The sequence below is a fragment of the Dryobates pubescens genome, chromosome 5 (genome assembly GCF_014839835.1).
Source record: "Dryobates pubescens isolate bDryPub1 chromosome 5, bDryPub1.pri, whole genome shotgun sequence".
Taxonomy (NCBI): Eukaryota; Metazoa; Chordata; class Aves; order Piciformes; family Picidae; genus Dryobates; species Dryobates pubescens.
Window position 1 is genome coordinate 4,624,961 of NC_071616.1, and position 15,565 is coordinate 4,640,525.

A 15,565-nucleotide genomic window follows, 5' to 3' on the forward strand; every position below is an offset into this window, starting at 1 on the left:
GCTGCCACCACATGCAGCACACAGGCATTTGGGAGCCTTAAAGGGCAGGTGGAGGTGGAAAGGGAGGTGTGGGGGAAGAGGAGGCACTCTGGCAGTTCATGAATGAGATGGTTATAGATGACACATGTCTTGAGTGTGTTGTCTTTTTTGGTCGAGTCTAAGTTACTCTGTAATTAACCTCAGTGCAGGGGAGTCGTTTGGGAGCTTGTGGGAGAACAAGGGATGATGTATGGACAAGGTAGGTTGGGGTGTGGTTCTCTTCCTTCCTGCAGGTAATGGCAGGACCACCACTGAAAGGAGCTGCCAAAGATTTTTTTCAAGAGGCTGCATGGCCCTTTTCCTGATCCAAAGGCACAAACAGCTAAACCCTTTGGGACAGGATTTATCTAACCTGTTCTCAAGAGGCGTTTCATTGGAGTTCTCCCAAACATTTTGAGGTGGAGCTGTTACTGGTTATGAACAGTTGATGCAGTATGGCAGTGGTCTTGTCTTTAACCAGTTTCTGGCATCTCCCAGACTTTGTCTCCCTGGGACATTGTGGTTCTATTGCATGGTTCGTAGACTTTTGCCGTTGCAGAAATAATAGGAGCTCAGCCAAAGGCTGAACTCCAGAGCACCTTTGCCTGCTTTTCACTGGGTAATTATGGAGCTGATGCACATGTGTTCCCATGCTGGCTGCTTGTGAGGGCTTTGGCTGTTGGCACGTGGAAACAGCGCACTGGCAGATGATTACTCGCTGCCGGGCAACACTGCAGAGCTCTTGTGCGGTCCTGCTTTTCTGCAGACACCTGCCTTCAAACCCTTCTCAAGCCCTTCTTGCAGTTTGCCTCTTCCTTGAGTGGCTGGAAAGCAGCCTGGCTTGTTCTCCTTGCACATTTTAGGGAATTTGAGGCCCAAATTACTCTTGCTGTTTGTTGTCTGTATGCCAAAATGAACAAAATAGGGCAAAAATCATAATCCTGGGGGTTTCAAATAACAGGATTAGTCTTTTCTGCCTGGTGCTTTGCTGAGCCTACTTGACATGAGGCTTGTTGGCTTCGGCAGTGTCGTGGAACCTCACACTGGACTGGCAGGGGCTCCACAGTAACAGACTTTCTTTACTCCAGTATGAGGTTAATTCTCATCATGCAGCAGCTGCTTGTGATACCTTGCTTTAATATTCTGTTTAGTTTAGTCTGTACCTGAACTTTCAGCTTAAAAAATGTGGTTTATTTGGTTTGTTTTTTTCTTTAGGTTTGTGCTACAAACACATGTTAATGAGTTGCAGAAACCAGGAGGGTTGAAGTTGTGAAATAATAGGTGGAGGGATGGACTAGAAAGTCAGACTGCAGTAGTGGAATAGAGAATTCCCTGTGCTTGTTACATTGGTCAGGAGCATTGTCATTTTCAATAATGTATTTCAGAGCCATTGAAAATTGTGTTGCTGATAGTATGCTTTCCTTTTTAGTTAGCCTGTGCTGAAGCTTGCAGTAGTTCTTTCTTCATTATCACAGTGATAAAACCTCTACTCGAGCTCAAAACCCTGGCACGGTAGTGATGGGTGAGGTTGCCAGCCCTGGCTGGGGGCGGGGGGAGCAGAAATCAATCATCTACCTTCCTATTAACACAGGCTAATCTAAGTTTGAGTGCCTTAAATTGCTTCATCCTACTGTGTATCCAGATTGTCATTTCTGAAATTATGCTGAAATGTGTAAATGCCAAATGTATTTCTTATGTAACCTCTACAGCATTCGAGAAAGTGTGTCACCCCCCCACCTTGTATTCCTAACCTGACAGCCTTCTGAAAACTTGACAGGAGACTCCAGTGGTCAAATATGAGTGAAAACTGTTGTTTGGGAAAACACACCAAATTATACCTCTGTCCCTTGCCCCACTCCCTGCTGTGTGCAGAGAGGAAATCAAAGCAGCAGACAAGGCTCTTGTGGGTGCGTGAACTGCTTTGGTGTGCTGACTGTTTCTTAATGGCAAAGCTCTTGCTGTCGCGTTCTGGCCGTGTTTGCTTTCAGCTCTCAGCTTGCTGTTGTTTGAGTGTCGTTCTTCTACAACTGTTACAGACAATATCTCATGCTAGGGAAGATTGGTGAATAAATCCTTGGAGCAGTCTGGTTTAATGAACCACTATAAATTACAGATTATCTGAGCAGACAGGCTAGGACAGCAACACAGCGGGGCTGGTAAAAATGACTCTTGACATGTCAGGAAGGCTTAGGTCAGAAACAGAGAGTCTTTTGTGCTAGTCATGGACTGGTGACCACCCCTGCACCAAGGCACTTCAAGGCAAAGTATAGGAAAGGTGGCAGCAGATGGTTAGAATAAGTTGGAGTTCAGGAGGAGAATGGAATGATACTAAGTCACCTCACTGGTGATTCATGCAGCCTTGCAAACGAGAGCAGCACAAGACAGGAGCACAAGCCCTATAAGGAGCAGCTGAGGGAGCTGGGGTTGCTTAGCCTGGAGAAGAGGAGGTTCAGAGGAGATGTTATTGCTCTCTACAACTACCTGAAGGGAGGTTGTAGCCAGGTGAGGGTTGGTCTCTTCTCCCAGGCAACCAGCACCAGAACAAGAGGACACAGTCACAAGCTGCACCAGGGGAGGTTTAGGCTGGATGTGAGGAGGAAGTTCTTCCCAGAAAGAGAGATTGGCCATTGGAATGTGCTGCCCAGGGAGGTGGTCGAGTCAGCATCCCTGCAGGTGTTTAAAAAGAGACTGGATGAGGCACTTGGAGCCATGGTTTAGTTGCTTAGATGGTGTTGGGTGATAGGTTGGACTCGATGATCTTGAAGGTCTTTTCCAACCTGGTTAATTCTGTATTTCTGTATTCTGTAAGTCAACGTGACAGGCTGCTGGCATGGAGATATCACTGTCTAATTTACATGTAGCACTGGAAAAACAGGAGCCCCAGTGACACCTTCCTGCCTGACTCCTTATCCACTGGTGCAGTTGAGACCTCTCAGCTGATACAGCATGCCACATCACTGTGCTTTCTGGCACCAAGTAAAACACCTTGTGAAAATATATTACATCAACATTGTTACCTTCAGCGTTCAAACTTGTAATCACACCAAAAAGTGTTGGTAGTTTGACAAGTTATATTTTTCTGTAAAGTCTATGTTGATTGGCAGTAATTACACTGTCCTCCTTTAATCCTTTATTAACTGAGTCTTATATCAGCTTTTTCATTATTTTGTCTGGAATCAATGTCAGACTGACAAGGCTGACATATCTCATCCTATTCCAACCTCTTAAAATGCTGCTATAACACTAGCATATTTTTCTCACTCTTCCACATTCCCTTTTGATTGCAAGACTCATCAAAAAAGCCTTGAGAGTTCATTTGGCAGCTCTTCTACAGCTCTTGTTAGTGTGGGCTGCAAGCTACTCTCTGGACTTTCCTCTCCTTGGTGAGCTCCTGTGAGTGGTGAGGTTGTAGTCTCCAAGGAAACGTCCATGCAGTGAAAGCTCGCTGTGGTTGGTGGTGGAAGTGATGGTGAAAGCAGTAAGTACAGTTGGGCTTCTCCCTCAATAGAAGTGACCCAGTGCATGTGACTATACAAGTGGAGTCCTGCAGCTTGGGGCTGTTTCAGTCTTCTGTGTCTCTTGGGTTCTCTGCTGTTTGCAAGCTGATAGAGTGGGAGGTTGTTTGTTGGTTTGTTTTGTTTGGGATGTGTGTGGTGTTGGGGTTTTGGGGGTGGGGGTGTGATTTTAGGTTTTTGTTGTGGGATACTGTGTGTGGTTTTGGGTTGGTTGCCATTGGTTTGGTTTTGGTTGCTTTGCATTTGGTTTGCTTTATTCACCGTGCTTTCCAGGAGGCACCAAAGAGCTGTCCTGTGGGATGAAGTTACATCTCTTGCAAGGGGAGTTAGTACTCTGCTGCGAAGTTCAGCAGTGGATCCAAGGGACACAAAGCTCAGCACTTCATTTACTACCTCCTGCTGCTTTATTGTTGTTGTTGAAGATGGATGTTTCAACTCACTGTTTTGGCTTGGCGGGTGGGGTGGTGCGTGTGTTTGGGTTGCTCATTGGGTTTGGGTTTGTTTGTTTTTGATGAATCTTTCTTTTAAGTCACATTGCAAGCAGGACAGCTGGAAATTTCAGGCCCAAGTCCTGGATGGTTTTTTTTGGCATCTGGTAGAAGACAGATGTACATCTTAACAGCTCTTCTGAAAATCAATAAATACATTAAAAAAATCTACTTTATTGCCACTGAAGCCCTGTGAGGAGAGGCTGAGGGAGCTGGGGTTGTTTAGCCTGGAGAAGAGGAGGCTCGGGGGAGACCTCATTGCTGTCTACAACTACCTGAAGGGAGGTTGTAGCCAGGAGGGGGTTGGTCTCTTCTCCCAGGCAACTAGCACCAGAACAAGAGGACACAGTCTCAAACTGTGCCGGGGGAAGTTTAGGCTGGAGGTGAGGAGAAAGTTCTTCACAGAAAGAGTTGTTAGCTGTTGGAATGTGCTGCCCAGGGAAGTGGTGGAGTCACCGTCCCTGGAGGTGTTCAAGAGGGGATTGGACGTGGCACTTGGTGCCATGGTCTAGTCATGAGGTGTTGGGTGACAGGTTGGACTTGATGATTTTTGAGGTCTTTTCCAACTTTGATTCTGTGAAGTGCCTATGGCCTCTTGTTTACCTGTGTGAACTTCTAAGCATTATAGCAATTGACTACCTTGAGATGGACAGAGATGTTTTAGAGGAACAGTGGAACAAGGGCTTTAGATTCAGTTCAGTGGAAGTTCAGATAAAGAAGAAAATCAGTGCTTGCCAAGGAACTTTGCAGGAGGCTGATACCACTTTGTTGTTGTCCCTCTTAGCAGGAGACTTGCAGATGAAAGTTGACTGGTTTAGGATAGTGGTGCCAAGCTTTGTAAAATGCTTCTGTCTCACCTCACTTTGTTTTAATACAGTGATGTGCATCTCAGCAAACAAAGTATTTTTTCCTTGCATGTTTTTCTGTTCTGGCTTTGCCTCCAGACTTCGTCTGTTAAATGTGATCCAGCACGGTTACTCTGAGTCCTCTACCTCATGGGGAGACTCAGACACAGCATGGTGTAAGGGCTGAGTGGTACAGCATCCCACAATTATGGTTTTTGAGTGATTTCACTGCTATTTCAGGGTAATGAATTCAGAACAGAGAAGTATTCAAGGAATGAGCTCGATATTCCAGATACTGCCATAGCCCACACCTATTCAGAGTATGACCTGCTGCAAGAGGAATAGTGGTGCAGCTTTGGATAGCTCTTCTGGGGTTGCCAAACAAAGCTATCTGCAGCTGCCAAACAAAGCTGTATGTGGCTTTCATGCACTCGGGTAGGGCTGAGGCTATAGATAAAGCTAAGAATCGCTTGATAGCCTGCCTTTAATTGGGATCTAGGACTTCAAAGTGCAATGTTAAGCTGTTGTTTTCCCCAAATGGCATCAGCTACCCCATTCTTCAAAGCCTGGCTTCCTGGGAGAATTTAAGGTCACGTGCCTTGGAGTTAATTTCTGTACTTCAGCCAGAAACTGCTAACACGCAATTGTTGGATCATTTGAAGTTTCATCAGGGTGAAAATTAGCTAGGCTGGTGGATAAATGTCCTCCTTCTGTGACAGACTTGTCTGAGCATGTGCTGCTGCTTCTAATAAGAATCAGGGCGAAGACATCTCACCAGTCAAATTCTCAACCCAGGCCCACTAGTGAAGGTGCCTCCTGTTTCATGTTCCCAATCTGTCTAGCTGTGTTTAGGGATCGTGTTCAAGTGAATGGCTCTAACCTAAAGCCAGGTAGAACAGAATAGAATAGAGCAGACCAGGTTGGAAGAGACCTTCAAGATCATCGCATCCAACCTATCAAATAATCCAACACCACCTAATCAACTAACCCATGGCACCAAGCACCCCATCAAGTCTCCTCCTGAACACCTCCAGTGATGGTGACTCCACCACCTCCCAGGCAGCCCATTCCAATGGGCAATCACTCCCTCTGTATAGAACTTCTTCCTAACATCCAGCCTAAACCTCCCCTGGTGCAGCCTGAGACTGTGTCCTCTTGTTCTGGTGCTGGCTGCCTGGAGGAAGAGACCAACCACTGCCTGTCTACAACCTCCCTTCAGGTAGTTGTAGACAGCAATAAGGTCACCCCTGAGCCTCCTCTTCTCCAGGCTGAGCAACCCCAGCTCCCTCAGCCTCTCCTCATAGGGCTTGTGTTCCAGGCCCCTCACCAACTTTGTTGCCCTTCTCTGGACTCGTTCCAGCAAGTCAACCTCCTTCCTAACCTGAGGGGCCCAGAACTGGACACAGGACTCAAGGTGTGGCCTAACCAGTGCAGTGTACAGGGGCAGAATGACCTCCCTGCTCCTGCTGGCCACACTGTTCCTGCAGGCCAGGATGCTATTGGCCTTCTTGGCCACCTGGGCAACTGCTGGCTCATGTTTAGGCAGCTGTCAATCAGCACCCCCAGGTCCCTCTCTGCCTGGCCACTCTCCAGCCACTCTGACCCCAGCCTGTAGCACTGCATGGGGTTGTTGTGGCCAATGTGCAGAACCTGGCACTTGGATGTGTTCAATCTCATGCCCTTGGACTCTGCCCATCTGTCCAGCCTGTCGAGGTCCCTCTGCAGAGCCTCTCTACCCTCCAGCAGATCAACTCCTGCCCCCAGCTTGGTGTCATCTGCAAACTTACTGATGATGGACTCACTGCCCTCATCCAGATCATCAATAAAGATGTTAAAGACCATGTTAGAGTGGATGTCGATGAGCCTGTGATACATACAGCTGGACAGAGTATTGGTTACTGCTGCAGCTAGAATTAGCCCAGTAACCTTTCACTTGTAATGATAAAAGTAGTCATAAGGAGCAGCTTTGGTTGCCTTGGAAACCATATTGCAGGCAGATTTCCCAGTTCCTCTGGGATTGCAGATGTGATTGCCTCTCATGGCTCAAGTCTTCTTGACCCAATCCCATTGCATCACTTACACTGTCAGTGACCTGTGAAATCTGTTCTGAGATGCCCTCATCCTTCAAAAGTTCTTGTAGTGATGCACAGCTGTATGGAGTTGGACTAAGGTGACTTGAGAGCTCCAGAAGGTGAGCAAAAGTTGATGGAATAGCTGTCCTAGTTGTCTCTGATGTACCCTTGTTTTTCTCACTGTTAGTGGATATGTATTCTCTGGCAAGGCTTTCTGTGCAGCTGAGACTTGAATCTTGTTTTGAGTCTGTACCTTCAGCTGTCCATCACTGGCTTTTTGCTAGTAGCTTGCTTCTGCCTTTTTGTCTAAAAGAACTACATGAATTTGGATTAGTAGCCTCATCTAATCCTCTTGTAACAACAGGCAGATCTCTAGAGTAATACAGCCAATGAACTTGGCCATGTGGCTTTCTGTGCAGTGTGTTTCTGTCACCAGTCTGTTGAGAACTGCTTAATATGGAAAGATGTGACCCTTTGACCTCATTCTCTGTGGTCTTTCTATGATCTAAGTCAGTAGACATGAAACAACACAAAAGGCTTAAAGTATGCCTCAGGTTCTTGGTGCAACTTGAGGCCTACAGATACCTGTCACCTTCTCCACAGGCTTGAGAAGTGTTGATAATTTATCTGAAAGTGCAGCCTTTCATGCAGAGGTGTAAGGAGGAAAAGAGGTTGCAGTGCTCAATCTGGAAGCCTGGATGGTAGGGAGTGGAAAGTGTACCCCTAGGGAACTGGTGAGAGGTACCCTCAGAGCTGTTGATTTCCTCAACCTGGTAGACTAGGATTTTGGAAGTGGGGAGAAGACTGTGTGACATCCTCTTAATTTATAGACTTGCTTCATGTGTTCTAACAACACTTGCAGCTAGGAGCTTTCTTGAAATGCTGGATCTCGCCTCTCTCCTGCCTCTGCCTCTCTCCTGCCTCTGCCTCTCTCCTGCCTCTGCCTCTCTCCTGCCTCTGCCTCTCTCCTGCCTCTGCCTCTCTCCTGCCTCTGCCTCTCTCCTGCCTCTGCCTCTCTCCTGCCTCTGCCTCTCTCCTGCCTCTGCCTCTCTCCTGCCTCTGCCTCTCTCCTGCCTCTGCCTCTCTCCTGCCTCTGCCTCTCTCCTGCCTCTGCCTCTCTCCTGCCTCTGCCTCTCTCCTGCCTCTGCCTCTCTCCTGCCTCTGCCTCTCTCCTGCCTCTGCCTCTCTCCTGCCTCTGCCTCTCTCCTGCCTCTGCCTCTCTCCTGCCTCTGCCTCTCTCCTGCCTCTGCCTCTCTCCTGCCTCTGCCTCTCTCCTGCCTCTGCCTCTCTCCTGCCTCTGCCTCTCTCCTGCCTCTGCCTCTCTCCTGCCTCTGCCTCTGCCTCTCTCCTGCCTCTGCCTCTCTCCTGCCTCTGCCTCTCTCCTGCCTCTGCCTCTCTCCTGCCTCTGCCTCTCTCCTGCCTCTGCCTCTCTCCTGCCTCTGCCTCTCTCCTGCCGCTGCTTTCCTAGAGCAGCTTTCTGCTGTGAAAGTTTTTAATGTTGCTGCTTGATCATAGTGGAGGATCTCATAAAACCTGATAGTTTGGTGTTGTAGATGGATTGGATGAAGGCAGAATGAAGTTATGCTGTGAATCAGTGAATCATTAAAGTTGAAAAAGACCACTAAAATTGAGTCCAACCGTGGCCCAACTACCCTGATCACTGAACTGTGTCCTGAAGCACCACGTCTACATGCTGCTTGAACACCTCCACCGCTGGTGACTCCACCACCTCCATGAGGAGCCTGTTCCAACACCTCAACACTCTTTCAGGAAAGAAATTTTTCCTGAGAGCCAATCTAAACCGCCCCTGACAAACATTAAGCCCATCTCATCTTGTCCTCTCACTAGGTACTTGGGAGAAGAGACCAATATTAGATCTGTTGCTGGCTTCTACTTTGAAGATCCTATAGCTGTGACTACAGGGTTATATCACATCATGACTGCTCAGAAGGTGAATCTCTTAGAAAAGAATAGAATAGAATTAACCAGGTTGGAAAAGACCTTTGAGATTACAGAGTCCAACCTATCATACAACACCATCTAACCAACTTAAACCGTGGCCCCAAGTGCCTCATCCAGTCTCTTCCTAAACACCTCCAGGGATGGTGACTCCACCACCTCCCTGGGCAGCTCATTCCAATGGCCAATCACTCTATGAAGAACTTCTTCCTAACATCCAGCCTAAACCTCTCCTGGCACAAATATTCTTCAGATGAAAATCCTTGCCAGAATGTAGCAATGGGGTTTGTTAATGCTTAAACCCCCCAAGCACAGAAACCAACTGGTAATACAAAGCTTTTTGTGGCTGCAGGGATTGGATAGCTGATCCACTGATGATACATTTTCTCTAGCAGGTCCAGCTTTATAGTACATCAGTCATTTTTCCCTGTGTTGCAAGACATCAGTGAGTTTGTGTTTTCTGCTTCTCAATTCTGCCTCTTAATTCTCTTGCTGTAATCTGTGTCATTTTGTAGCCTTATGCCTTGGCACAATCAAGGCTGATAGGCTGTTGATTTCATTAGCATTTCAGTGATCCACAGGCCACCTCTTCTGAAGTATTAGTCCTGTGCAAAGACCCCACAGAAGTTTTGATGCAGATAAATGCTGGTCCTTCTCTGAGCTAAAGGGGATTTAGTTCTCCTGTTTTAGCTGGTTGCCTCCTGAAACTGGATGGTGTTGAAAACCATTGACATATGCATTTATGTGATGGAAAAGGTTGTTTGTGTTGTTTCCAGTTAGCCTTTCTGTCCCCATCCAAAATACCAAATTCCACAGTGAGAATCTGTGCAGTTACTCATCTTCATTTTGATGTCTGCTCCTGCTCTGTGTGGTTGTGTACAAAAACCACAGACAGCTAGAAAGCATCGGGGACTTTGTGTGCTGAAATGGAAGAGCATTAATCTGACTGTCTGCTTAGAATGCTCTGCTTGCTGTGTGCCTCTGTTCATTTGGATTTTCTGTTCAGCAGCTGAGGTGCTTTTGTGGGCATTGACTTCTCTGTTGTCAGCTGTGAACAGATCCAGTTTGAATTCTTTGGCTGGGACGTTTAAGAATGCAAAGCACTAGAGATTGAAGGGCAGAGGGCATGAACCTTATAGCAGAACCCTTGTAAAGTTGTATCCCCTATTTGATTGTGGCGACTGAAGGACTCTCAAGGCTTGAGTGACTTCAAAATCATTTTCACTTCCAAAATGAACTTGTAGGAATATTTTGTGTCAGTTCCTTTATGGAAGGAGCTTCCTCTGCGCACCTGAAAGCTGGAGATGGTCCAAAAGCCTCTGAAATATGATGGTGAATTAAAGAGTCAAAATAGTGCTATTGGCACTTCAAAGCCTGTTCTTCTTCAGTCATTTTTGTTCTTGTCTTTGTGCTTTTGTAGCTGAAGCCATAGTTAATCTGCTATACCTAGGGATGTGTTAATTGAGAGGGGGGTGAGTCAACTGGAAATAAGAATCCACAGCTATGTGCACTATGGGGGGTATCTTACCACTGTGATTCTTTTTGGAGCATCTGACCTGGGAGACTAAGCTTCCTGTGCAGAGAGCAGAGGAAAAAGAAGCTTCAGTTCTGATTAATCACCTGAAGTGAACTGAACAGAGGTACTCTGAGTCTTCTGTGGAGCTGCCAGTCCATTTATCACCTTTCTCCTGTGGATACCTTAGATGCCTGAAGTTAGGCAGGCTGCATCCTGCCCTGACAACTGAGTGCAAAAAGAATGGTTTCTAGCAGGGTAGCCTGAGCAGGAGGGATGGAATGAAAATGTCGAGGTGGTATTAGAAACTAAGCAAGCAGGATCTCTGAGGGGAGGAGATGCAACAACAGCTCTTTGCTTTGTGTGGAGAATGTTGTTTCGTGTCTGCTTTGTTTCCAGAAGTCAACATTGTTTGGCAGAGCAGCACACCAGGGTAGCAAACAGCTTCTGTGTTAATCAGTGCTGCTCACCTGTTTGTTTTCTATAATTATCCTCTGAAAAGGTGGAGCTGCTCTCCACTTCCCTTTACCCACTTCCCACCCCAGTACAAAACCCTACCACTGTCTGCAGCAAGCTAATCAAGTTTTCTTAGGCAGGTCTGTGCCCTTCCCTTGTTTCTGCAGGTTTCTTGCTCTGTGGGGGTTTTGAGGTGGTTGTTGTTGTGGTTTTGTGTTTTAAACTTACTCTGTACTGTGAGAATTAATGGATATTTTGAGGCCAGTATCACAGTGCATGCTTAGCTCGGTGCTCAAATAAATGAGCCTTGTAAGCTAGGGATTTTTTGGTGTGGCTTTTTTTAATGCCTGTGCAATCTGAAGCTGGTACTGCCACTGTCATTTAGTGTGCAGCATTGCTGCAAATTCAATTCTGCTAGCCAGGAGTATGGAACTTGCACTGACAGCATGAATGAGTGTGGCTGCTGCAGAGAGCCCTTCTCAGACCACATCAGCCATGGATACTCAATAAAGACTCATGTGACTTCCTCCCACATTATGGCCCTCAACGTTTGTGCTTCCTGTGTAGCACACAGCGATCTGTTCATTAATTCCTTCCCCTTCTTATTCCCTTCTTGCTGTCTGTTGTGTGTGGATGTGACAGACTACAGACCAGTCAACACCCTGTATTTATCCAGAGTAGGCAAGAGACTCTAGCAGTTGATCAGAAGTTGTGCTAGGCAGAGCACAGGGAGATTTACTGTGTCCAGTTCTGGGCCACTCAATTTAAGAAGGATTTTGAGACACTTGAATGTGTCCACAGAAGGGCAATGAGGCTGGGGAGAGGCCTTGAGTACAGCCCTGTGAGGAGAGGCTGAGGGAGCTGGGCTTGTTTAGCCTGGAGAAGAGGAGAGAGCGGGAGACCTAATTGTTCTCTACAACTACCTGAAGGGAGGTTGTAGCCGGGAGGGAGCTGGTCTCTTCTCCCAGGCAACCAGCATCAGAACAAGAGGACACAGTCTCTAGCTGTGCCAGGGGAAGTTTAGGCTGGAGGTGAGGAGAAAGTTCTTCGCAGAGAGAGTAATTAGCCATTGGAATGTGCTGCCCAGGGAGGTGGTGGAATCACTATCCCTCCAGGTGTTCCAAAAAGGATTGGACTTGAAGCCACAGTTTAGTTAGTCATGAGGTGCTGGGTGACAGGTTGGACTTGATGATCTTTGAGGTCTTTTCCAACCTTATTGATTCTATGCTATGATTCAGTGCCAAGTACGCTACTAGGTGCTCCTCGATGCTTTGTCTTCTTGGCATTTCACACTCCAAACTAGGCTTCAGGACTCAGCAGGTAGGGTTTTGGTGTGAGAAACAAAAGGTGGTTAATTCATGTGTGCAAGGAGAAAATGCAGCAGTTTTGTCGATGCGGCGTAGCTTTTTGCATCTGCCCAATGCAGCTGCCAGATGCATTTGAAATACACTGTCTTGTGCCTCACAAGCTAGCACATTAGCTATGTGAATGTGTAAGTGCTGTAATCAAGTGTTCTTAGCAAGTAGATTGGCCTTATGTCTTATAACTGGATGTTGTGGGAATCTTTCATCATGCCTTGCTCTTTTGGTTTCGTGCCTCAGAATAGGCATGAGGGGCCCCACTCTGAGCATATGCAGATAAATGAGGAAGTAGCTACAGGATAGTGTTGTGGGAAAAGCTCTTCAAGAAAGCAGACTGTGGTGTGTCCAGACTTGGCTTGTGGCCAATACAGTATCACCAAAGTTGGAAGAGACCTCAAAGATCGAGTCCAACCTGTCACCACAGACCTCATGACTAGACCATGGCTCCAAGTGCCACGTCCAATCTCCTCTTGAACACCTCCAGGGATGGTGACTCCACCACCTCCCTGGGCAGCACATTCCAATGATGAATGACTCTCTCAGTGAAGAACTTTCTCCTCACCTCCAGCCTAAACTTCCCCTGGTACAGCTTGAGACTGTGTCCTCTTGTTCTTGTGCTGGTTGCTACAGAGAATGTTTAAGCTCTTTCATTTATAACCTGGAATAATGGGTCAGTGTTCACCCTCAGCAAAACTGGGAGCAGTAGGTGATGAACCAGAAAGGATCTTTAATAGGCTGGGAAATGTGTCAACAAAACTCATGAAGTACAGTGAAGAGAAATGCCAAGTCTTGCACCTGGGGATGGATGACTTTAGCCACCAGTACAGGCTGTAGACCTACTGACTGGAAAGCAGGTTTGCAGAAAAGGTCTTGGGCATCCTGGTGGGCAACAGGTTGAGCAGGAGCCAGCAAATGTGCCCTTGCAGAAAAGGCCAGCAGTACACTGGGTTGAATTGGGAAGAGCATTGCCAACAGATTGAGGGAGGTGATCCTTTCCTTCAGCCCTGCTAAGGCCACATTTGGAGTCTTTGTCCATTTCTGGGGGCTCAGTGCAAGAAAAGCAGGGACATACTGGAGTGAGTGTGGTGAAGGGCCACAGAGATGAGTAAGGGGTTTGAGACTGACTTGAGGGAGGAGGCTGAAAGAGCTGGGACTGTTCAGTCTGGAGAAGAGAGCATTTGGGGGTGGATCTTGTCAATCTGTATAAATAACCAAGGGAATGAAGGTGAGAGCCAGGCTTTTCTCAGCAGTGCCCAGTGAAAGTACAAAAGCCAGTGGACACAAGATGAGATTCTGTTTGAACCTAAGAAAAAAGTTTTGGGTTTAAATCGTGAGAGTGGTCAAAGGCTGGAACAGGCTGCCCAAAGAGTTTTTAGTCTCTTCCAGCACCTCAACACTCTTTCAGGAAAGAAATTTTTCCTGAGAGCCAATCTAAACCGCCCCTGACAAACATTAAGCCCGTTTCATCGTGTCCTCTCACTAGGTACTTGGGAGAAGAGACCAATATTAGATCTGTTGCTGGCTTCTACTTTGAAGATCCTATAGCTGTGACTACAGGGTTATATCACACATTGACTGCTCAGGTGAATCTCTTAGAAAATAGAATAGAATTAACCAGGTTGGAAAAGACCTTTGAGATTATCAAGTCCAACCTATCACCCAACACCATCTAATCAACTAAACCATGGCCCCAAGTGCCTCATCCAGTCTCTTCCTAAACACCTCCAGGGATGGTGACTCCACCATCTCCCTGGGCAGCCCATTCCAATGGCCAATCTCTCTGTGAAGAACTTCTTCCTAACATCCAGCCTAAACCTCCTCTGGTGCAGCTTGAGACTGTGTCCTCTTGTTCTCTTGGTGGTTGCCTGGGAGAAGAGACCACCCCCCAGCTGGCTACAACCTCCTTTCAAGTAGTTGTAGACAACAATAAGACCTCCCCTGAACCTCCTTTTCTCCAGGCTGAGCTCCTCAGCCTCTTCTCACAGGGCTGTGCTCCAAACCCCTCCCCACCTTTGTTGCCTTTCTCTGTCCTCATGTTCCAGCAACTCAACATCTTTCCTAAACTGAGGGGCCCAGAACTGGATGCAGCACTCAAGGTGTGGTCTTTGGACATAATCCAAGCTTGACTGGAGTGACCTGTAGCCTGATGTAATTCACCTTACTGTGATCAGTGAGGTGGACTAGAACATCTCCAGAGGTCCTTTCCACCCTCAGTCTTCACCGGAGCAGTGAAATTTGAGTCCAGTGTAGTGCAGTTTAGCTGAAGCTGTGTTAAACACTGTTTCAGCAGTAGGTACAGCTGCCTCTGGTGGCATGCCTGCTAAGCCTATTGTAATACCTTGTGAGGGCAGCTACTGCAGAGGACTTCCTGGCTCTGTTGAGGTTTGTCTGAGAGCAGATGTGAACTGGAAAATGCCTTGTTCGTAGCTTTCCCTGAAGATACTTCATGCCAAGAGTGTCTAATTTTCAGTTCCTTTTGGTAAGCTGAACCAAAAGCTGAAAACCCTTCAGCTGCCTACTTCTGTAGCAGAAGTGTGTACAGAAAGAGGTGGTGTGGATTAGCAGCAGGGATGTTATAAGCATAATCTACAGCTTTGATTTCCAAGGGAGATTAGGAGGAGGGCAAGTTTTCTGGGTCAGGGTGAGTTCAGACCACTTCGTTTTGCAGGGTATGCCTGATGAGGTCTGACATGTCAGGGGATTTTTGGCTAAGTATCTGGAAATGTGACTGCCCTGGGATTAGCAGTAGTTGGAAAGCTCTGTGTTTACTCAAATACACCAGGCGCTCCCTGCGGCTGGCTGCGTTTCAGGAGGTGTGGAGAGGTTTGCAGCACGTTGTCCTTGGTTATGCTGTCCCCACGAGAGAAGTTTGTTAGAGAAATGTATATGACTTTGTTCTCCACAAGCCAGAGTCCTGTTAAAGGCTTAACAGGTCCCAAATACGGAGCCTTGAAGTGCTAATTACACTTTTACTATCCTGTTTCTCAGAGATGATGGCACAATTGCAGGCTATGAATTTGTGGAAACCATTCAAATGGGAACAGATTGGTACTCAAATCCTTGAATTAGTCAGGAACAGTAGGGAAGATTTTGGACAGTTAAGCAGTTTTATGGAATTACTCCAGGCCAGGGGCAAAATCAACTTCAAACAAGCCAGCTGTAAAGCACTTTTAAAAGCTTAGAGTTAGGTGTTACCAGTCTGTTGCTGCTTACCTTTCAAAGAACCAGATGTCTGGGGTCTAGGGCCAATCCACTTGTGTTTGTAGATAGTAAAATAGGGAGTGTGACAGTGGCAATCTGAGGCTGTTTACTTGGATGTCAGATCTTTCCTGCAGTCA

At 46.9% G+C, this 15,565-nt stretch overlaps 1 protein-coding gene across 2 annotated transcripts in view; it reads left to right on the forward strand.

Annotated features, from left to right (window-relative positions):
- The window catches only part of AMBRA1 (autophagy and beclin 1 regulator 1), a 172,012-nt gene that overhangs the window by 67,279 nt on the left and 89,168 nt on the right, over window positions 1-15,565 (forward strand). The window lies entirely within an intron of this gene.